Here is a 23577-nt window from a genome sequence, read left to right on the forward strand (position 1 = left end):
GCTGATACTTTCCATTGCATCTTTAAGTTCCCTAATTGACTGTTTCAGTTCCTTCAGCTCTGCTATATCCTTTGTATATTCTTCATATCATTCATCTCTTATTTGATTCTGTTTTTGGATTTCCTTTTGGTTATTTTCCACTTTATTGGCAGTTTCCTTCGTTGTTTCCATCATTTCTTTCATTGTTTTGAACATGTGTATTCTAAATTCCCTTTCTGTCATTCCTATCATTTCTTTATAGGTGGAATCATCTGCAGTAGCGACCTCATGGTCCCTTGGCGGGGTTATTCTAGACTGGTTCTTCATGTTGCCTGGAGTTTTCTGCTTATTCTTCCTTATGAGTGATTTCTTTTATCTGTTTCCTTGCCCTAATTTTCCTTTCACTTCCTCTTGCTCTTTAAGTTTTTGTGCCTGTCGACTAAGGGTTACAGGACCAGAAGGGTGAGAAGGTTGAAGAGCAAAAAAGGGATGAAAGAAAGGAGGACCGAGTGATAAGAAAAATAGAGAAAGGAGAGTGGGTGGGTAAAAGGAATATTGGCAAAAAAGAGAGGCACAGAAAGAGGGAAACAGCAATATATGTGCACAGTAGGGTACTTTGACACAACCTTAAAAAAACCCACCTTCTGGGGGTGCCCAGTTGGGTGGTTCCCTTGAGGTCAGCAGCTCTTTGCTAACCTGATCAGACACAGTACCCCACCTCCACCAAGTAGAGAGGAAAGACAAAAATGCTATAAATCAAACCAAAACAAGCAAACGGAAAACTTTACGGGATAAAATTGGGTGAAAAAACAAATAATAGTGGTAGAAACACTAGCAAAAATGAAGTTCTAGTTATTGAAAAAGGCAGCAATGGGAAATTATAATTAAACTAGAAAAATTGAGAAAGAAAAAGGATCTGTATGGAAAAGGTTGAAATTAAAAAACAAAACAACATCAACAACATCAAAATAAACAAAAAAAAGAACCAACCAAACCAAAAAAATAAATAAATAAATAAAAACAAAAAAAATACAACCAAAAACAAAGCAGTATGTATATGTTATTGAATATTGTCTGGGCAACACGTGGTCTTCTGGGGTATGAGATGTTAATCACAGTTCTGATACAGCTAGAGGCTGCTGATTTCTCAAAGCCCAGCAGGTAGACACCCTAAATCTCTCTTCAGCCGACTTAAAAGGCACTTTGAACTTGTAAACTTGCTCAGCAGAAGCTTTCCCAGGAAAGTGCTTGTGGCTGGAATCACTGCTGAAGTGGCTATCCACTTACCCAGTGTGCCAAAACCAGTCTCACTCTGCCCCTGAGGGTTAGGGCTGCAAGGCGGCTCAGACCCCACCCTTAGGCTACTTGTTGTTCACTGGGTTACCAGCTCCCACCCGATTCTAGCTCTGGGACCCTGAGGGCAGAGCTTGCCAGGGCAGATCGCTCACAGTGGCTCCCTGTGACCCACAGCCAAACACTGTTAGCTCTGTCTGGGTCAGCGGCTCAGACTGGGGCCCTAGACAACGGCCAAATTTCTCTGCACTTCTGCTCAGGCTCTCCCCAAGGTAATTCAACTGAGTGCCAAGTCCAAAGACACCAATACAGTTCACAAGTAAGGCCTTTCCTGTTTGCAGTCTCGCTGCTACTGAACTTACAGTTGCGGGCGGGTTTAGATGTATTGAACGCACGCGACCACTTGCTGTTTTTCCACTGTATTAGTCCTCCTCTTGGGGTCCAGAAGTCTCTCGCTGACTCCCTGTATCCTCACAGGGGTGATGATAGGCAGATCCCACCAGCCAGAGATGCCTGGAGTCCTATCTCCCCAGACTCATGGTCAATATTTTACTTTTATTATCTTGTTTACTCTGCACAATGATTCTTTGACATGATAGTGATTTTATTAATACATAAAGCAAGAAATTAGTTTATCTCACAAGTAGATCTCAAAACCAAGTATTTCAGAAGCCTAGGAGCATGTTCTTAGCACATGTTTTACCTTGAAATTTTTAGTCTTTACATTAGGTTAAGAATTAGTTTCATTTACACAGAAAAATATGGTAACTATTGTAGATTGATAGAGAAAGAGAGGAATGCTTTCTTCATAAGGTGCCTGATAACATTGGTTATCCTAAGAAAAATTAGAAAAAGCTTAATATAATTATATTTTTAGGGAAAAATAAACAAGGATATATGTACAGAAGAAAATTAATAGTCTCCCAAACTTACATTTATAAAATTTATGACATATTGATATATCTGTTATAATTCAATATTTTAAAATTATAAAAATGTTTACATAGCACAACTGCTTAAACTAGACAACTTCAAATGAAATTCATATAAACATGAAGAGAATATATCATGATTTTGTTAGTATTTAGGAATAATTTTTCAAAAACTTATTAGAAACAATTTAACTAATTTTATTTTATTGACTTTTATATTGAAGTTATTACTTCCCTGTGTAATATCATAAAGAATACATAGTTCTGCATCTTACCTTGATAGCTAGTACCATCTGTGTAATTCATGATAATGTTTTAGACAATCCCTTCAAAGATTATTTCCAAGATGTTTTGTCATACACTTTGCATAAATTTGAACCTCCCAATCTTTGCCTTTCATAGTCTTGATTTTAGCTTATTTGAGGACTACCAAAAAAAATGTAAAAATGTCTTAATCTTCTTTGAAAAAAGCATTAACTACCCAGATTTAAACACTAGGTAAAATCCAGATATCTTAAAAATTAAAAAACACAAAAGTGATTAATCAGTAACCTTTTTGAAAATACAATTACATAGGTGGTTTTGCCTCAATGCTCAACTTCATCAATATTTTACGAAAATTATTAACAATTTTTTCTCAACGTAAATACCAACATTTTCTGTTTTTCAAAAAGTTCCACTTCTGAGCTTCCTCTATATGTGGGTCATTACAAAAGTTTTGAAATATACACAAAAATCAAGAAACATAACATCCATATCGATGGAAACAAATGAAGCCCTCCCAGCAACTCTGAGAAGCCAAACAAGTTGGAACTTGCATGAGTGAATCAGAAAGGACACTGCTGCTATGTTTCTTGAAGTGTAATGATGGAATGTAACACAGTCTGACTCAAAACTTTCCTAGTGACTAAGTATTTTAGACAATAAATGGTGATTTTTTGACTCAGTCATTAGGAAAGAAACTTCAGTTTTTAATAAAAAGGTAAGAACTAATATATGCCTCAGGGACATGTTCTCGATTGTATGAAAGAATTATTCTTTCACTTTCCTGAAAACAAAAAGGTGAATAAAGGAAGACATTCAAAATTATTTTTCAGATCAATCTTTTATACTGGCATTTTTCTATTATTTCCTGAGGCGTATTTTCTTTCATCATTGGAATTGATTTCTCATTTCCTTTGTCCTCTTTTAAGGATTTTAAATTGTTTGGCTTTCCATTTTATATTTTGTTATAGAAAATTTAAACACACACAGATGAAATTAAATTCATGTTTATCCTTTCCCCAACTGAAAAGCTTGTCTATGTTCTACCATTCTTGGTTCATTCCACTCTCTATACCCTAACATGGAGAAGTTGAAGTACAATAATACATGTGACAATGATGATTATAGTGACTTTTTAAAGTAGCATTCACAGAGTTTGAAATGAACAAGTCTTGGGCTAGCTCTAGCTCAGCGGTTCCTTCGCCTCTTCAGTGAAACTGAAAGAACAAGTCTTAAACATACAATTTTAAAATTAAATGCCCCCTCATGAAAAGCATACTTCTATTATACTTCTGTCTTCCCAGATATGTCCCTGGTATCCCTTTCCAGACAATCTAGCCTTCACAGGAAACCACTCTTTTATCTGATTCAAATCAATTTTATTTTTGCCTATTCTGGGACTTCAGATAAATTGAATTTTACAATGGTTTGTTTTGTTTCTGAGTGTTCTCTCTCAAGATATTGTGGAAATCTATGTGGCTGTATCATTAGTTGATCCCTTATTATTGCTGAGTGGTAGCCCATTCTATAAATATACAAAAATATATTTATTCTTTTCTTCATTGGCATATGGGTTGTTTCTAGTTTAGGGTTGTGTATAAAACTCTTAAGAATATTCTTCAAGAAATCTACTCATGGACATATGGTTTTATTTCTCTTCCATAGATACATAAATAGTGGGATTGTTGCATCAAAAAGTAGATACTCTGAAGTGAGAATACCATTTTATTTTTAATATATGAGATACTGGCTTCTCCACATTTTCCAATATCAAGTGTTGTTAGTCATTTTACTTTTTTTTTTTTTTTTTTTTGTGGTTTTTGGCTGGGCTAGATTTGAACCTGCCACCTCTGGCATACAGGACCAGAGCCCTACTCCTTGAGCCACAGGCACCGCCCGTCATTTTACTTTTAACCATTTGGATAGATAGTCAGTGATATTTCATTGTGATTTTAATTTACATTTTCTTTTTTTTTTTAATTTATTTATTTTTATTGTTAAGTCATAGCTGTGTACATTAGTGCAATCAAGGGGTACAATGTGCTGGTTTCATATACAATCTGAAATATTCTCATCAAACTGATCAACGTAGCCTTCATGGCATTTTCTTAGTTACTGTATGTAGACATTTGTATTCTGCATTTAGTAAGTTTTGCCTGTACCCATTCTAAGATGCACCATAGATGTGGCCCCACCCATTACCCTCCCTCCACTCTAACCTCCCCGCTCCCTAATTTACATTTTCTTAATGACTAGTAATGTATAATATCCCTTGTGCTTTTTGGTCATTTTTATTAATATATTTTTATGGAAAATGTCTGTTCAAATATTTTCTCACTTTTATTTAAAATTTTTAATTATATTGTTATTGATTAGAGGAGTTTTAATATGCGTATATTCTGGGTACAAGTCATTTGCAGAATTTGTTTTGCAAATATTTTCTTTCAGTCTTTGCTTGCTTAACATATTCATTTTTCTCTTAAGGGTTTTTTTTTTTCCTGAAATGTAAATGTTAAAATTAGCATGATTCACAAACAACCATTTAGGAAAGCATGGGATTGAGTTTAATGATGTCTTTTGATGGCTAGATTTAAAATTTGTAGAATTTTGATTTTTTTAAATATTTTTGTGTCCAGTTTAAGAAATCTTTACCAAATTGTAAAAGTCTATCTATATTTTCCAGGTCTCCTCATAAAATCTTATCCTTTAAAATTATGTTAATTCATTTCAAATTAACTTTTGTATACAGTAGAAGGAAGTGTTAATTTTATCCACATGAATATCCAGGGTGGAAGTTCTATTTACTTAAATGGAACTCAGCAAACTACTGACCATAACTGTAGTTCTAGTTCTATAATCTCTATTCTGATTATTGATGGGGCTTTCATTATACCAATATCATATTATCTTTTCTTTATGGTATATATTTAAAGCATACAACATGATGTTTTGGCACACATATACATAATGACATTATCACTATCGAAAAGCAAATTAATATATCTATCACCTGCAGAGTTAATTTTTTTGTATATACATGTGGTAACATCTAAATAAAATCTAATCTTAGAAAATTGTTAGTATACAATTTAATAATATTAACTATAGTTCTCATGCTATAATTACGCAGGATGATCTCTAGGTTCATCCTATGTAACTGCAAATTTGTACCCTTTGGCCTATACCTCAACCAGGCCACCAAAAAGACCCACTGGGGTAAGGGTAGTCTCTTTAATAAGCAATGTTAGGAACACTGAATATCCATGTGCAAAAGAATAAAACTGAAGCCTTATCTTACACCATACACAAAAATTGACTCAAAATATATTAAAGACCTAAATGTTAGACTTGAAGTTATAAAACTTCTGGAAGAAAACATAGAGAAAAAGCTTCTTAATATTGACCTTGGCAATGGTTTTTTGGACATTACACTGAAAGCTCAGGCAACAAATGGAAAAATAAATGAGTAGGATTACATCAAATCAAAAGATTCTGTATGGCAAACAAAACAATTAACAAAAGTTAATTTTTAGGATGTGAGAAAATATTTACAAACCATACATCTGATAAATATATAAGGAACCCACAAAACTTAATAGCAAAGATCAAATAACCTAATTTAAAAATGGGCAAAGGACCTGAATAGCTATTTTTCCAAAAAAAAAAAAAAAAAGTAGCTAAAAGTTATATGAAAGGATACATGTCACTAAATCATCAGGGAAATGCAAATCAAAACTACAATTAGATATCATTTAACTCCTGTTAAGATGGCTATTGTCAAATAAATAAATAAATAATAAATATTGAGGAAGAAAAGGGAACCCTTGTACAGTGTTAGTGGGACTGTAAATTTTTAATACAGCCAGCATGTAGATTCCTCAAAAAATTAAAAATAGAACTACCATATGACCCAGCAATACCTCTGCTGGGTTTATACCTAAAGAAAATGAAATCAATACTAAAGTATTATAGGGGTTTCTGTGCTCCCATGTTCATTGTAGCATTCTACATAATAACCAAAGTATTGACACAACCAAAGTGTACATCAATGGATGATGGGTAAAGAAATCGTGATTATATATAATGAAATACTATATTGGAGGTGGCGCCTGTGGCTCAAGGAGAAGGGTGCCGGCCCCATATACCAGGGGTGGTGGGTTCAAACCCAGCCCAGCCAAAACTGCAAAAGAAAAAAGAGAAATACTATATGTATCATATGTACATATGTAATACATAATGCAATATTATCGGCATTGAAAAAGGAGATGCTGCCATTTGGATAAACCTGGAGGACATTCTGCCAGGTGAAATAACCCACAACAGAAAGAAAAATACCACATACTTTTACTTATATGTGGAATCTATAAAAACAATGAACTATATGGAAACAGTGAATAGAATGGTGATTACCAGGAGTGGGGAGAGGGAGGAAATGGGGAGATGTAGGTCATAGGGTACAAGTTTGCAGTTATATAACATGAATACCCTATTGTTTTGATTACTCAGTTTATTACTGAGTCTTTATTTAGGTAATATGATCACTCCAGCTTTGTTATTTTCTAAGATCAATTTTGGTATTCTAATGCTTTGGCATGTTAAAATAAATTTTAGAATGATTTTATCAATGTCTACATGTATGTTCTTTGTTTAGGTTAGAGATTTTTTTGAATCAATAAATTAATTTGAAGAGAACTGATACCTTAATAATATTGGGTCTTAGACACCATGAAAATGGCCTGTTTATTTATATTTTCTTTATATGAAAAATATTCTTTATATGAAAACATATTCTTCTTAGCAAAGAAAAACATATTCTTCTTAGCATCTCAAGAATGGAAGAAAAAGTATCCAATGTACTCAGCCCTACTTTGAAACTAATTTAATATGAAAGCTATAACCCAATTAAAGCCCAAGAATATGGGGAAAGGGGAAAGGGAGGGGAGGGAAGGGGGGAGGATGGGTGGAGGGAGGATAATTTGTGGGACCACACTTATTGTGCATCTTACAAGGGTACATAAGAAACTTACTAAATGTAGAATATAAATGTTTTAACACAATAACTAAGAAAATGCCAGGAAGGCTATGTTAACCAATGTGATGAAAATATGTTAAATTGCATATAAAACCAGCACATTGTACCCCATGACTGCATTAATGTACACAGCTATGATTTAATAAAAATAATAATAATTATTATTATGAAAAATGAAAGCTCCAATAATAAAAAAAAGAAAAGAAACATAAAATGTAAAAACCTGTAAGAATTTTAAAAGAGCTGTCTTGGTGCTATTTGTAGAATTCCAGTATCCCAACTTTGCCCAATAACTTAACTTTGAAGCTCTTCATGCACTTTAGACAGTAACAGTGAAAAGGATGAATTGAGTAATGTTATTTGTACAAAAAAATCAAAATGTTTTAAAATGCATTTTATTTTTGGAAATGTAACTCAGATTTATACTTGCTTTTTATGAACTAGTTTCAGCATCAGAAACTATCCCACTTTATTCTTTCCCAAAATTGTTTCCCCTAAGCACAGCTTTCATGGAAATGAAGAATTTATGAAACCTCTTACAAATAAATTCTCCCAATGAGAAATGATTGGGCCAAAATGCCAATAGTGTTGAAATTGAAAAACGCTGCTATAATCGAAGCTATCCAAAGGCTTAAAGAGATCAGAATCTTAGAATAGATTTATCAAGGAAGACCTCCTGTCACTCATCACTGACTCTGTGCCCTAGAGGGGTCCTGAGGACACTCTCTTTACCATAGCTGTGAAAAATACATTTGCGAGGGAACCTCCAAAATCCTTGAAAAGATATTTGGGAGTTTTTTGTTTTCTGTATAGCAGAAATGACAAAGGGAATTGCTATGATCGAAATAAGCTCACTGAATTCAAATGGGGATGACGAAAATCCAGTGGCAGGACCAAGCAGTAACACTTAATTGCCGAAGAAAAATTGTCATGGTTATCTTAGAGGGCAGCAGAATTGAAGCCAGCATGAAAATATTTTGACTTGTTTACATCTTTAGCTTTGACTAATTGATCACGATGTTTCTAGAAATGAAATAGAGGGGAAGTCTAACACGGTCTTATTTAATTCACATTAGTAGAAAAGCTATAGGTCTGGTGAACAAAAGTCTAACTTACATCACCACACTAGAAAGGTACAGTCTCATTCTTCATTAAAGTATTACCAGACTTCCCTACTTTAGCAGTTTACAGCCCTAAAGCTTTTGAATTAAAGAGAGTCAGGATGTACTTGAGGATATCCTGCTTCAATGCTAAACATTTATACTGTAAATTTTCCTCTTTGGCATTTCCAAGGTCACCAGGACAACTGTACATTGAAGAGATGGAATAATCCAAATTTTTAAGGATTGCTGTCAGTGACTCTAAACTTCCCAGGGACTCAAAACACTTCTGTGGTTTAGCAGTAGGAACAGGGAAGTTAGTGTTCAGGTAATCAATACAATGTTGCTTCAATAAGCCCTGTACATCCTGGAAACCATCAGGTGGTTATTTTCTTTGCTTCAGAATGAAGAATTGCAATAGACATACTCAGCTCCTGACAGAATTCCCATGTGGACTTCTCAACCAAAGGAATAGGGACTACTATGGTAGGAAAGATCAAATGGAGGCCACCAGAAAGCCTACCTAACACGTTAGACCAATAGCAGCACCACATCCCTTGAGAGATTGCAGTAACTAGTGTCACCAGCAGGAGTGATGGTAAGGCAATTAGTACCGCAAACAGTCTAGATTTCTCTGCACCTCTTCTTACCCAGGACACCAGAAGAGTAAACTTCTACCATTTCCCAGTTCTGTGATCATAATTCCTGAGGTTTTCATCAAAGAGCACTTCTGATAAGTATGGTGGATAAAACATCATGCCTATTCAACCACACAATTCCCACAATCCACCTGATCAGAGCAACAGAACTTCAAGGCAAGTCCTCCACAGTTAAAATTATTTTCCTTCGTCAGTGTTAAAACTCCTCCCAAAAGCCTTCATAATTTCTCCCCAAAATGGAGTTAATTAGATTCAACCTTGTTCAGCTTCTGGCTTCAGTTTGATTTCAGATACATTTTCTTTCTTACAGTGATGGGATTAACATAGGATGAAAATCTCATTGCCCCACTGGAAAGGAGGAGTGATGGGTCCAGTTTCAGTTCTTCTGTGCATTTAATCAATTTTCCCGTGTTTTCCACTTCTTCACCCATCCCAATTATATTTTCCTAGAAAACCCTTACCTTAGATGTTTTAGTATGTGTGTGAATAGCTAGCTATACATGACTAATTCTTGTTAATTTAATATGCTTTCTCTCTGTGGACATCTTTTCTTTCTTATTCTTAACATTGTCTGTTTCCCCTCTTTGTTTCAAGATAACATTTACAACAGGTAGTAAAGTTACTGTTTTCCTTAGTGTTATTTCAGTTCCACCCTATAAATTTGGTTTGTTTATTTGTTTTGGTTGGGAAGGGTTCTTTTGTTTTGTTTTGTTGAGATAGAGTCTTACCCTGTGCCCTAAGTCGAGAGCAGTGGTGTCATCATAGCTCACTGCAACCTCAGACTCAGGCTGGGGGCATCTTGCAGCCTCAGCCTCCTAAATCGCTGGGATTACAGGTGCTCATCATGGTGCCCAGTTAGGTTTTTATTTATTTATTTTTATTTTTTTGATTTTCATCAAGTCAGGGTCTCACTCTCGTTCAAAGTCTCCAGCTCCTGAAGTCAAGCAATCCTTCTGCCTCAGCCCCCCACAATGCTAAGATTACAGGCATGAGCCGCAGTGCCCGGCCCATCCTATAAATTTTGATATATATTATAGCCTTTGTCATTTATTTCTAGTTTTAAACATTTCCACAGTGTTTCTTTATTTCATTTAATTTTTTAATTCTTTTGCTATTTTGCTCTTCCCCATATCTAGGGAAAAACTCCCTTTCTCCTTTTTAATGTTTTATGATTTTTCCTTTATTCCTTGACCAAAGTTTTCAGAGGTTTTTCCATATCACACTTGCAAGAGCCCATATTTAAATTCACAAATTTCACTGAGGTGAGTGGAGGCACAGATACGTTGTTATTTTGTGTTGGTAATTATTTTCCATTAGTTCTGCTTTCAGGTTGATTTCTTATGTCTCTATTTGGGTGATTTTACTGTTCTTGTTTCTTTTCAATCTTGAACTGAAATCATTTATTATAGTTTGTTTACTTTTTTAATTATAAAAAATGATTAAGGCTGTATGATCTCTGACTACTGCTAAGGATAAATGCTATACGTTTCTAAACATATTGTATTTTCAATTTTGATATTGTGTTGATCAAAAAAATTTCTTGTAATTCTTTCAAGCATTTATGCATAGAATGCCTTTATCTTAGAGTTACATTTTTTAACACATGATTCTTTCCAATGTCATTGTTAATGGGATAGAGTATAGAGAAGCTATATTGCCAAATGTCATGCAGCTAGTTCCTGCCATATCTTTAAATTTCTGAGTCTTCTTATTTCCCACTAAACCAAAGAATATTTTTCTATTTCAGCATCTATTCTTAATAACTATGTTCTGCCTGGTAGTAATTTTCCTAGTTAGATGAAATCTTTAAATTTCTGAGTCTTCTTATTTCCCACTAAACCAAAGAATATTTTTCTATTTCAGCATCTATTCTTAATAACTATGTTCTGCCTGGTAGTAATTTTCCTAGTTAGATGACAATTTTATGAATGTTATCTCTCAAATATCAATGTTAGTCTTTCATGAGATCAATGTTGAAATAGTTGATACTTTTAAAAAGATATTTAATTATCATCCAAAGATAGACATACAAAATCAGTCATAGAAGCTCCATCTGAAGACCACCAAGGCTTTGCCAAAAGTAATTCTATTTGCTTAACGATAAGCAATCAAGCCTTCCCTTGGATTTTATTTTCTTATGGATGTTTTAGTATTTCTGAACTCCTCTACTAAATACCAAGCTAATTAGTTTTATTAGGTTTCCAAATATGATCAGAATAAAATAATGGCTAAACTATCAATCTTTAAGGGCTAAAAATAAATTAAGCCTTTAATCTAATGGTACACACCTTAAAAAGTCGTCTAATATGGTAGAAATTGCGAATATTATCTAGCTTTCTTTATTAAAGGGGAAATTTTTATACAGAGAATCAGTATATTTTTATTGAGCATTTTTTCAAATTGTAGTTAAATCATTTCATTGTTGTTGTTTTTGTTTCTTCCCAATAAATGCAGTCACAGAAACTTCTACCACAAATGCAATATCATTGATTTTTCATGGTTATTAACATCAGTAGAAACAATTGTGCCCTCTGGAAAGAACAAGCCAATCCATTTTCAGCATTCAGAGTCACACTTTGAAAAGACAGAGAAGCAGCGTTGACTTAAGAATAGAGGAACATGAGATAATTATTCCTTTCTCCAATCTATTCATTTCCAAAGAATGTGTTCTTTGATTTGAGGTGGAGAGAACATCCCATAAAACTACTAAGCATGTTAAATCACAATTATCTGTTCACATCATAGACAGTTTAAAAAGTGATTTTTCTGTCACTTTATGGAGCAGAGAGCCAAGTTTATAACATGAGAGAACCAATGTCAAAAATAGCCAGAGGCAAGAAGGGCATTGAGGTCAGAGGCCCTCGAGCTCTTAGACTCCAGAGGGAAGATTGCCACATGTGTTAGGAAAACCCTAATGGGGAAGAACAAAGGAAAAAACCTATACTGGAATTTTTCAACCAGTTTCCTAAAGGCTTATTACAAATGCTCAAACCTACTTGTATAATGCAATCACCTGGAAAGCTTTTTTAAAAGTACAAATATCCCTTGTCCCATCTCAGACCAATTAAACCAGGACCTTTGGAAGTGAGGCCCCACCATCAGCTTTTTTCAAAGCTCCTCTGGTGAATGTAAACTGCAGTTTGGTGTACAAACTCTTGAGCTCACTTCTGTTCACATTGCTCTCAGGGATTTGTCTTTGGCAGATAAGGTGCAACACATGATAGTAACTACTAGAAAAATTGAAGAATTGTATGTCTTCATCTCTTTAGCTTGAAATTGGTTTATCTCTCAGAAAAGCAAACTGACTTAGAGCTACTATTATGGGGATCTCTTCACTGGTCTAAGCTTGACTTTTCTCTTTTAAATATTCCATCTGACTACATAAAACTACATTTTACCACTTTAGAAACCATAGAAGATCCATTTTTAGCATATACTGTGACCGTCCAACTTCCTGAGTATATTTTCTAGTATTTTTCTAAAATAAAAATTAATAATGGAAGATACTATCTTATCTCTGAATTCATTAGCTAGACAAAATATGGACAAATAATGAAGGTTGCAAGGCAGATGACATAGGATGGTACCCAGGTTTGGTTTAGAATAATAGCAAGAATCCAAACAGAAAAGTATGGGACAATATTCAAGGTCTATGACCAAATTCTAAGATCAAAGATTCTCCAATAGATGCTTGGCAGCCAGAATATAAGAGAGTAGTCTAAGCCCAGTGGCTCATGCCTGTATCCCAACATTCTGGGAGGACAAGAAGGGAGAATTACTTGAGTTCAGGAGTTTAAGACCAGGCTGAGCAAGAACAAGACCCAGTCTCTATTAAAAGTAGAAAAAATTAGCCAGTTGTGGTACCAGGCACCTATAGTCCCAGCTATTTTGGAGGTTGAAGCAGGAGGATCTCATGAGCCCAAGAATTGGAGGTTTCAGTAAGCTATGATGATGCCACTGTACTCCAGCCAGGGTAACAGAGTAAGACTCTGAGGGAAAAACAAAAAAGGATAATAGAATGAGATACTGCAAAAAAAGAACACAAAAATACAGAGAAGAAAGCTGGGGAGATCAGATTCAGGAGTGTGATGTATGGAATTCCAAATAGAAAATTGATTATGGAAATAGTGTGTATGTATAACAAATGCAAAACTACTAGGGCTACACAAGATAAATGCAGGGGCTCAGGAATTCTTTTCACAAGAGATGGGATACTGAAATAGGTCTTCTGAGTAGGCGAGGAAATATTGGGTTCAGCAACCATGTTAATTGAGAACAGGGCATATCTAAACAAGGGAATCCAAAATTAGAATAAAATCTAGAGAAAGGAGAATGCCACTGAAATGTATTCTTGAGCATTTTCTAGGTTTGACCATGAACCTGCAACTGCTAGTTTGCATAATTTAACTAAACTTTGACTTTTTCCTTAGGTGTAAAATAGAAATAATAAATTTATTTTCTGTTATTTTCACCTAAATGTTTTAAAACTTAAGAATAGCTGAGGATTTAAGTGATATAAAGACAGAGAGTCCAATCCCTTTTCACCCCGAATATGCCTCTCAGTCTATTCTCTTTGAGGATGAAAAAAACTCAAAATCAAATATGAAAAAAAGCATTAAAAACTGGTAGAAAATTGGAGATCCTATAAGATCTTGCCCAATTCAGGACCCTAAGGCTTTAGAGACACTTTTACTTCCTATGATTCTTTTATCTTTAAGCAGGTCTGTAGGGAGTACATCTTTAGGCTTTATTATTCTGTAGGAAAAAATATTTTACAGGCTCAGCCTTTAATGTCTAACTCAAGTTCAGATTTGCATATATCTTGAAATAAATATATATGTATATATGTGCATATATATATATTTATACACACATATGCAAATATTTTAGATGGAAGAACAGTGCATAATCAACTTATTTCACAAAAACAAAAAACAAAAAAATCAAGATACAATGGATAGGTAAAAAAATTTTTTTTTTTTTTTTTTTGAGACAAGTCTCAAGCTGTTGCCCTGGGTAACGTGCCATGGCGTCATTATAACTCGCAGCAACTTCCAACTCTTGGGCTCAAGTGATCCTCTTGCCTTAGTTTTTTTTTGTTTCTAGTAGAGATGGGGTCTCACTGTTGCTCAGGCTGGACTCAAACTCATGAACTAAAGCAATCCACCCACCTCGGCCACCCAGAGTGCTAGGATTACAGGCATGAGCCACCACACCTGGCCAGTACTCAGAAATTTTTAATTCTAGTTCAGGCTCTATACCTATTTTGTGACTGGATAAATCATAGCCTCTATCTTTGACCTTCAATGTCCTCATTTGCAAAAGGAGGAGAGGGTAGTCTTATGCTAGGTCTTAATGGTCCTAACCAAATGTAAAATTTCATTTCTCTATAAAAGGATATTTATTAAATATCAGTAAATTATATTTGGTTCAAAAATAAAATTTTTAAACATATTTAACATATGAAATGTGGGAGGGCTCTTTCCAATATGAAATCAAATTCTACCATTTGCCCATCAGCCATACTTAGAGATCAGAACTATATTCAGAACATTCTGTTCTTCAGGTTCAAATGGCCTATTTCAACCTATATAGATCACTTAAGTACCTCTTCAGAGGCGCAAAGGCCATTTTCCTTCATAAAATCCAGAAATTTAACTATACAATAAGTATCCAAGTTCACCAGGAAGCCAAAACCATCTAGTGAACATCCCCCCACCTTAGCCTCATTCCCAAGGCTTTCTCAGTTGCCAGTTCCCACCACAATTCCACAGTTTCTTGTCAATAGCCCAAGAAATGAGACACGGCCACATTCACCAGCCTGGGTTCAAGTTTAATATCTTCAGACTCTGTTTAACTCTATACAAGATGATTCTTTCTTATGTAATTGTAAATTATTATGCCTGAAGGATGTCTCATTTCCCCACTTCGACTTGAATTTCCAACAGTTTTCTTTTTTCATCTTTGCTTGGTTAGTGTCTCTGTTAAGAAAACAAATTAAAAACTATGGCCTGCCACACATACCACGGGAGTTGATTATTTACCTATTTGTTCTTGTTAGAGCACAATAAATAATAAAATAGTTTTAGTTAATTCCTTATCTCTGACATCATGAATGAATTACAATATTCCAAGGAGTTATAGATAAATCCAGAAACATAATAAATAACACATAATTTCAATGTTCTAGTAGATTATGACTTTTTCCTTCTGTTACTAAAATATTATAATATTTACATAGAAATTATTTCCATTGTTTTAATATATTGATATTCTGAGCTCAATAACAAAGTGCCTGATGCTCTGAAATCGTGTCTTCACCAAAAATATTTAAACATCAATAAACCAATTCTGAGCACAAAACCTTAGGGCTCATTTAGATGAGACAAATCCTTTAACAACACATCTGAAGCTCAGTGTTAAGGTATTTTGCTTCCTTTCTATGAGAACACATGGGAGAATAATAGGCAGACAAATAATACTCATCTGTTAAAAAGAAAGAAGAAAAAAACAGAAGTTCATGTTAAAGGAAGTATTCATTATTTGTATCATTATTTGCATCAGCTATAAATTTTTTAATCAGAAATTTATTCAGGACTGGTTAGGTTCGTAGATCATTCACTTGGAAAAAAGAAAATATGCAAATTAATAACTGAGCTATAATTTAGTAATTTCTTACTTTAAAATATCTTATTTCACTTTAGGAAAAGGCACTGCTATAAAAAATTTTTGCATCCATGTTCTATGCCCTTGATTTAGTCTCACAAACAAGAGCTACTCATTTATTCATTCAACAAATATTTATAAGGCACTTAACCATGTTACTGGTACTTTCCTTTCTCTAATATTTTAAGGATATATTATTGAGCTTAATGATGCTGACTGAGCCTAACCCAAGTAACAGTAGACTGATTAATAAATCCAAGTTTTTAAGTAATAATTTAAAATGAGATTAAAGATGAAACATTTATACTGGCCTACTAGCACTTACTTTCTCAACAGACAAGCTTACAGGGCTCAATCAGGTAAACCCACAATTTTTTGCTATGGCTTGTCAGAGCAACACCTCTGACAAGTTCGATGTGGAACCGAGCTAACTATAGCCTAGCTCTTTAATTCAAGCTCATGTTGCTTATTTCAGATAGTACATTTTGAGGGAGAAATCGAGAATGATCTACTTTATTCTCCTCCCACTCACCTACAAAAATGCTTAACACTGGCTAGTATACCACTGTGATTTTTTTTTCCCTTTCTCTTATTCAATAATCATCTGCATCCTTTTCCAATGACATATTACTTGTTTTGTTTTTTGAGATAGTCTCAAGCTATTGCCCTGGGTAGGGTGCTGTGGCATCATAGCTCACAGTAACCTCCAACTCTTGGGCTCAAGTGATCCTCTTGCTTCAGTTTTTCTGTTTTTAGTAGAGACAAGGTCTCACTTTTGCTCAGACTGGTCTCAAGCCATCCACTCACTTCAGCCTCCCAGAGAGCTAGGATCATAGGCATGAGCCACTGTGCACAGCCTGACACATTACTTCTATAGATGTATTAGTCAGGGTTCTCCAGAGAGACAGAACCAATAGGATATGGGTGGAAGAATAGTAGATGATAGATAGATAGACAGATAGATTAGAGGATTTATTAGGGAAACTAGCTCATGTGATTAAAGAGACAGAGAAGTCTCACATTGTCATTTGCAAGCTGAAAAACCAGGAAAGCCAGTGGCGTCCAAATCCAAAGGCTCCGGAAGCCAGGAAGCTGACAGTGTAACTCTCAATCTGAGACCAAACACCTGAGAACCCAGGAAGCTACTGGAGCAAGTACCAGAATCCGAGGCTGGAGGGCCTGTAGTTCTGATGCCCAACTGCAGGAAAGCAGGGGTTTCTCAGCTCCAGTAGGGAGAGAGAATACATTTACCTTCCTCAGCTATTTTGTTCTATCCAGGGCCCCAGCTAAGTGGTAGGTGCCTGTGCACATTGAGGGTAGAACTCCCCCACCCAATCCAGCAGTTCACACACTGAGCTCCACTGTACACACCCTCACAGACACACTCAGAAATAATACTTTACCAGTTCTCTAGGTATCTCTCACTCTATCTCAAGTGCGCACCTAAAACTAATCATCATATTAGATAACTGAATATTGCCGTTGAGTCATCACTCTAGGAATGATTCTATTTTAGTAAGGTGACTTTGTCACTTGCTATTCTGATTATATGTTTACTTTTATATTCTAACTCTCCAATCATTTTTAAATGGTAAGAGGGATTTATAATGAGGTTTATTTCATTTAATTTTTGCCTTGATGCTTCACCTAGAAGCCATGTTTTACAAACATAACTAGAGTGAAAGTAAGACTAGCTCATTGTTGCTGTCAGTAAACTCACAGAGCAGAATTAGAACTCAGATACTCTTGCCTCAAATCTAATAATTTCTCTTCACTTCTTGATCCTTCCGTATTGTGGTAGATATGGAAAAACCCACAGAATAAATGCTATCTGGAGATGTGAAAAAAATTAAAGTAGAATTGAAAACAGAGAGTTCAGCTGGACACTGATGGCTTTGGTGATGACTGAATTAACTTTACAAAAGAAAAGCTATTTTGCAATAGTCCTCTCTACTAGAAATGGCCAATGTGCTGTGTAACAGAGCCAAACTGGTTTCCTACCTCCCAGGGTTTTGCTCTTTAGTTAAAAGAGTTGTCAATCCCAAAGCCTTTTTGACTGTGGGATCATCAGGTTCTGATGAGTCTCGTGTGGTGCAATAAGTAAATGAATTTCAGGGTAATGAAGCACCTGTCAAACAAGAAATTAACAGTGCCAAAACTTACTTTGAAAGTGCCAGAGTAGAGTATGCAATCCAAACACGTCCAGAATTGCTGCAAAAAGATTGTGAATCACTGTTTCCAGAAGTAGTTAATAGCAAACTAATGATTCTGAATGTAGCATAGAAGACTAAGAAGGATGTGACTGTTTGGACTGAAGAGGTAGACAGTGAAAGAGAAATGCTCTTAGAAAAGTTCATCGGTGGCGCTAAGGAAATTTGCCGTGCTCTTCCAGCTGAAGGATACTGGGCTGACGTTACTGACCCATCATCAGGTTTGGCATTTTTTGGACCATATACAAAAAACACTCTTTTTGAAATGGATGAACGCCACCGACATCTAGGATTCTCTGTTGATGATCTTGGATGCTGTAAAGTGATTCGTCATAGTCCCTGGGGTACCCGTGTATTCGTAGGTCGTATCTTCACTAATGCAACACCAGACAGTCATATTATGAAAAAATTAAGTGGAATCTAGCAGTAATGTCAATTTATTTGCTGAACTGTTTGTATATAACATTTGGGTTGATCTATATACACTGTCAAAGACTTCAATTTTTAAAAGATACTTATTTCTAAGTATTTAGTTCAACATTTGGGAGTTTACAACATTCTCAAGTGATTTGTGATTCTAAAATTGCAAATGCTTATTATTTGTAATATCTTTGAATACATGTTGAACACATTCACATCATATAAAATGTGATAATTAGAATGTAACCAGGGTTTAATCTCTTATTGTTGTTTCTCCCCTTTACTGGGAAAAAACTCAGTTTTAATTGTTTTGCTCCAAAATAAATTGCACATTTGGTAAAAAAAAAAAAAAAAAAAAAAAAAAAAAGAAAAGAAAAAAGAAAACAGAGAGTTGACTGTTCCCCACCAGCATTAGCCATCTCATGCCAGACCACCTGCTACTGGGGAGCAAGAACTCAAAGATCTCACCATCTGTTTTGGCCTGATGATTATAAGATTTCTCCACGACAGAACCATATGTTTCTTTTCAGGCATATTGGTTATTCTAATTAACCTCTGCAGGAGGACTGGACAGCCGCCAATCCTCGAGATTTTGAAGCTTTTAGAAACCTGACAACTCCATCCTCAGTTTAGATTTGGCAAGTTCTGAATGAGAACAGGCTGACTCCTGGTGACTCCTATCATGTAAACTAAGAGCACAATATTATGCTAAGAACAGGACAAACAATACGATAATTAATGAGTGAACAAATATACTACCAAGAGCAGGTTTTGCTTACTCCAGATATTTGTGCTTATGACAAATTTGTACAAAACCATGTACAGCAATTTTGTATATTTTAGAAAGTCCCAAAGACATGTGATAATGCAAAATAAGATTTGAACATTTCTTTGTTTTCAGCAGTTATAAAATTACTTCTTTAATTAAAAAGAGATATTTTAGAATACTTTCATGTGTTACAATTTTTGTATCAATGTATAAAAACATCTTCTATGGCTGGGCATCATTGCTCATGCCTGTCATCCTAGGGCTTTTGGGAGGCCAAGGCAGGAGAATCTCCGAGCTCAGAGTTCAAGACCAGCCTCAGCAAGAGTGAGACCCCATGTAAAGGTCATAGCAAAATAACTAAGAAAATGCTATGAAAGCTATGTTAACTAGTGTGATGAAAATGTGTCAAACGATCTATGAACCAAGTGTATGGTGCCCCATGATCATACTAATGTACACAGCTATGATTTAATAAAAATAAATAAATAAAATAAAAATAGAAAAAGTAGCTGGGCCTCGTGGTGGGCACCTGTAGCCCCAGCTATTCAGGAGGCTGAGGCAAGAAGATCACTTGAGCCCAAAAGTTTGAGGTTGCCGTGAGCCATGATACCACAGTACTCAATCGAGGGCAACAAAGACTCTGTCTCCAAAAAAGAAAAAATAATCTTACACTAAATATAAGAATTATGTGAAGTGGCTCAGCACCCATAGTACAGTGGTTACAGCGCAAGCCACATACACCGAGACTGGAGGGTTCGAACCCAGCCAGAGCCAGCTAAAACAACAATGACAACTGCAACAACAACAACAGGAAAAATAGCAGGGCGTTGTGGCAGGTTCCTGTAGTCCCAGCTACTTGGGAAGGTGAGGCAAGAGAATCACTTGAGCCCAAGAGTTTGAGGTTGCTGTGAGCTGTGACTCCATAGCACTCTACTGAGGACAACATAGTGAGACTCTGTCTCCAAAAAAAGAAAAAGTACAGAAAGATTATTTTGGAATGAATATTATAGTTACCAAAACAGTACAACATAATTGATGGGTTGAGAATATTTTTTTCAACATTACAGAGGCAGTGGACAACCTGGGTTTGAATTCCATCTTTCCACTTGCCTGTTTAGAACCGAGGCAATTTATTCAATCTTTTTAAACCTTGGTTTCACAGTTTATACAGTTGTAACATGCAAATACTGCCCTCCTAAGATTGTTGTGAGGATTTAAGCAGAGAACCCATGCATAATCCTAAACCTAGCACTTTTTAAGGTATGAGTTCTTATCAGTGTCATTTCCCAACAATCCTCGTCAACTTGCTTCTTCTAAACACTCCTCAATCAATATTATCGTTAACCTACTATCTGGATAATGACTAAAAATATCCGCTCTAAATAGAACACAGTGTTAATTTGAGTTTCTGTTTAGTGATGTGGCATCACAGACTGTATTTTGTTCCTTAGATTTCAGCTGAATATCACTTCGATCCAGAGAAAGACCTTCTATTTGTCCTCCCCAGGATTGTTATCTTATAAGAAAACTAAATTTTACCCCAGTACAGCAATGTATAACCGATCCTAATTATGTGGTGGTTGAATATTTAGATAAATTATTAATGATATATAGAAATTATAACATTTGTTTTAATACATAGAGGAAATATTTTGAAGAACTTACCACTATTCTATATTATGGTCAATTAAGAAAAGGAAAAAGAGAAAGGGGAAGAAAGAGAAGGAGATTAAATTGAAAAATGAAGTGTGAGTGATTTAAAGAAAAGGAAAGATGCTGGCAAATAGAGCACAAGAGCCAAACTGACCCCCCATCGTCTATCTTGTATAACCCCAAGTATCTTGATGCTGTAAAGTACTCCATGGCCTCCGCCACCGCATAGCTGATGAAACTGATTTTAGAGAACGTCATACCATCCCTGACTCTTTCTGATCTAAGTGACTTGCTGAGAGAAGCAGCCCCCCTTAGGACCTTTCTATCACGAATGAATGTTTATGTGTCATTGACCATTAGACTAGTATCACCCTGGGTGACTAGACCTTTGTTTCTGAAAATCCTCCATGGTACTAGAACACAGTTCTAAGACTTTTGGATTGAACAGACTTGAAATGAGAATGCTAGGAGAGTAGCATAGATTTTGTCAAATTTTTATTTTGCCAAGTAAACTATTTTCTTTCTACAAATGTGAATTTGTCATTTAACTCTTTTGTTTAAAACCCCTCCTTTTTAATAGGACCACATAGGCTCCGTAGCTTCTGGTCTCTAGCTGGCCTCTCAGACTATCACAGTCCACACTTCACTCTCCGTGGCTCTACTCTACGCACACTCTGAGCCCTCCACATAAAAATATTCTTCTCTCATTTGCTTCAGTAACTCTCACACATTCTCCAGAGTCCAGTTTAAATATCAAGTCTTCACAAAGCTAAAATATCACCTCTCCCTAGCCATCTCTCCACTCCTCCCCAAGTGGAAGGCTCCCTCTGTTATCTATTCTGATAATGCAATCTACTTTGCCTTCCTGGCATTTAGCTCAGTGTCAAATATGTGTGTGTATGTGTGTGCATGACAGATGATTTGATGAATATGTTTCTGACTTTAAATTATAAGCTCCATGAAAGCAGAAATCAAAACTGACATCCTCATTGTTTTATTCTTTTTGTCTTCGTCTTGGAAATCATTTGTGTGGGGTAGATTCTAAAATTAACAATTGTCAAATGATTAAATGAGTAAATTATATTTCTACAAACTATATATTACTATTACTTTCAATTTCTTTATGAAGACCATTTTAGCACCAACCAATAAAGAATGGCCAAATCTTAGCACTGGGACAGTTTTAACCCTAAAATTCAAATAGCTTGACAAAACAACAACAACAACAACAAACATATATATATATATGTGTATAGTACTTATGTGTTTCAACCTATGGACTAAAAAGAATTAATTATGTGCCAGAAACTAATCTAGGATCTATTCTTTCTCTACACTTAGAGATTAATTGTCCCAGATAAAAGATGTAACCATTTCATAAAAATAGTATACTCCTTACCTAGAAAGGCCCTGAAATAGCATAGAAAGTAGTTTTTATTCATACAGGATCCTGCTTCCTAGTGATAAGAATCATGTGTAAAAGACATGCTCTCAATTTCTAACTGGAGGTAAGAGCAGTTAAGAATTCATCCTGCAAATTTCTCCTGCTTGTTTTGTCTGGATAGCAAACACCAAAAGTTACAGTATGTGATTTATTTCTATTGTTTTGGTTGTCAGTAGACAGATACTAGAAAACTGAAGTGTTAAGCCCCAAGTGTGAATGTCTGCAGTTAACTTAAAGTCAGATGGAACATGATGTTAAGAAGTGGTAACTCAAATGCCAGTCTACAGGCTCTGAGAAAATAACCAAAACATGTTTTTGGTGTCTTTTGTTCTCTTCTGTTATGAGGCAGGCTGAACATTTGATGGTTTGAGCCAACTGGCACTATCTTGCAGTAATATATTTTCTATTGACATCCTCTCTGTCATGGTCAAAGAAGTTCAGAGATCATAAAACAAGTAAACTCAGAAAATATAAGCTATTCACATACACACTTAAAAATGTGACAGGCATAAAGAATACCATAAACATGTAAAATGGGATTATCATGAATATTGAATATTAATCAGATAATCCATCTTTTCTGCATCAAAAATAAATATCACTTTATGTCTGGATATAATTTTTGGACTTAGTTGTAACATTCTCAGAAGATTGTTCATATATTTAGGTAAATAACAAAAAGAGAAAGATGTCTAATATTTAAAGGTTTGAAGCATTCTTATTGTGAATATACAGACATACCTTCTATAACAGTGCAAGTAGTTCACCACTGTTCTTGGCTAAAAAATGGTCAAGATAGTAAGTCATTCTAAAATTTGTCCACTCAACACATTACAGGAGAAGTATTCTGTTGGGATGTTGCACTTCTGTGAACAGACAATTATTTTTAATAGAAGTATTTCCATGGACCTTGAGCACTAGTAAGCTACAGTAATGACAGCAGTGTGACAAAAACCTGCCCTCAATTTGCACTTCTGATTTCTGGAATGAGCAGTAGTTTCTTCTTATGGGGTTTAACATTTGGTTCTTGTGCTAATACTGTAGATTTCACAATTACTTTTGTCTTACATTCTGTATGAATATAATCATAGGAGTCTTCATTAAAATAATCAAAATGAAGAGAATAAACTGGTCATAGTAACTGAAGTATGAGACT

At 35.2% G+C, this 23577-nt stretch overlaps 1 pseudogene across 1 annotated transcript; it reads left to right on the forward strand.

The window, feature by feature from the left end:
- Positions 1-8318: 8318 nt before the first annotated feature.
- LOC128567402 (cobalamin trafficking protein CblD-like) lies at positions 8319-18887 on the forward strand (annotated as a pseudogene). Its single transcript, XR_008374887.1, has 2 exons — positions 8319-8400; positions 18027-18887. The product of XR_008374887.1 is annotated as a cobalamin trafficking protein CblD-like (transcript).
- The last annotated feature ends 4690 nt before the right edge of the window (positions 18888-23577 follow it).

The sequence above is a fragment of the Nycticebus coucang genome, chromosome 16 (assembly GCF_027406575.1).
Source record: "Nycticebus coucang isolate mNycCou1 chromosome 16, mNycCou1.pri, whole genome shotgun sequence".
NCBI classification, from domain to species: Eukaryota; Metazoa; Chordata; class Mammalia; order Primates; family Lorisidae; genus Nycticebus; species Nycticebus coucang.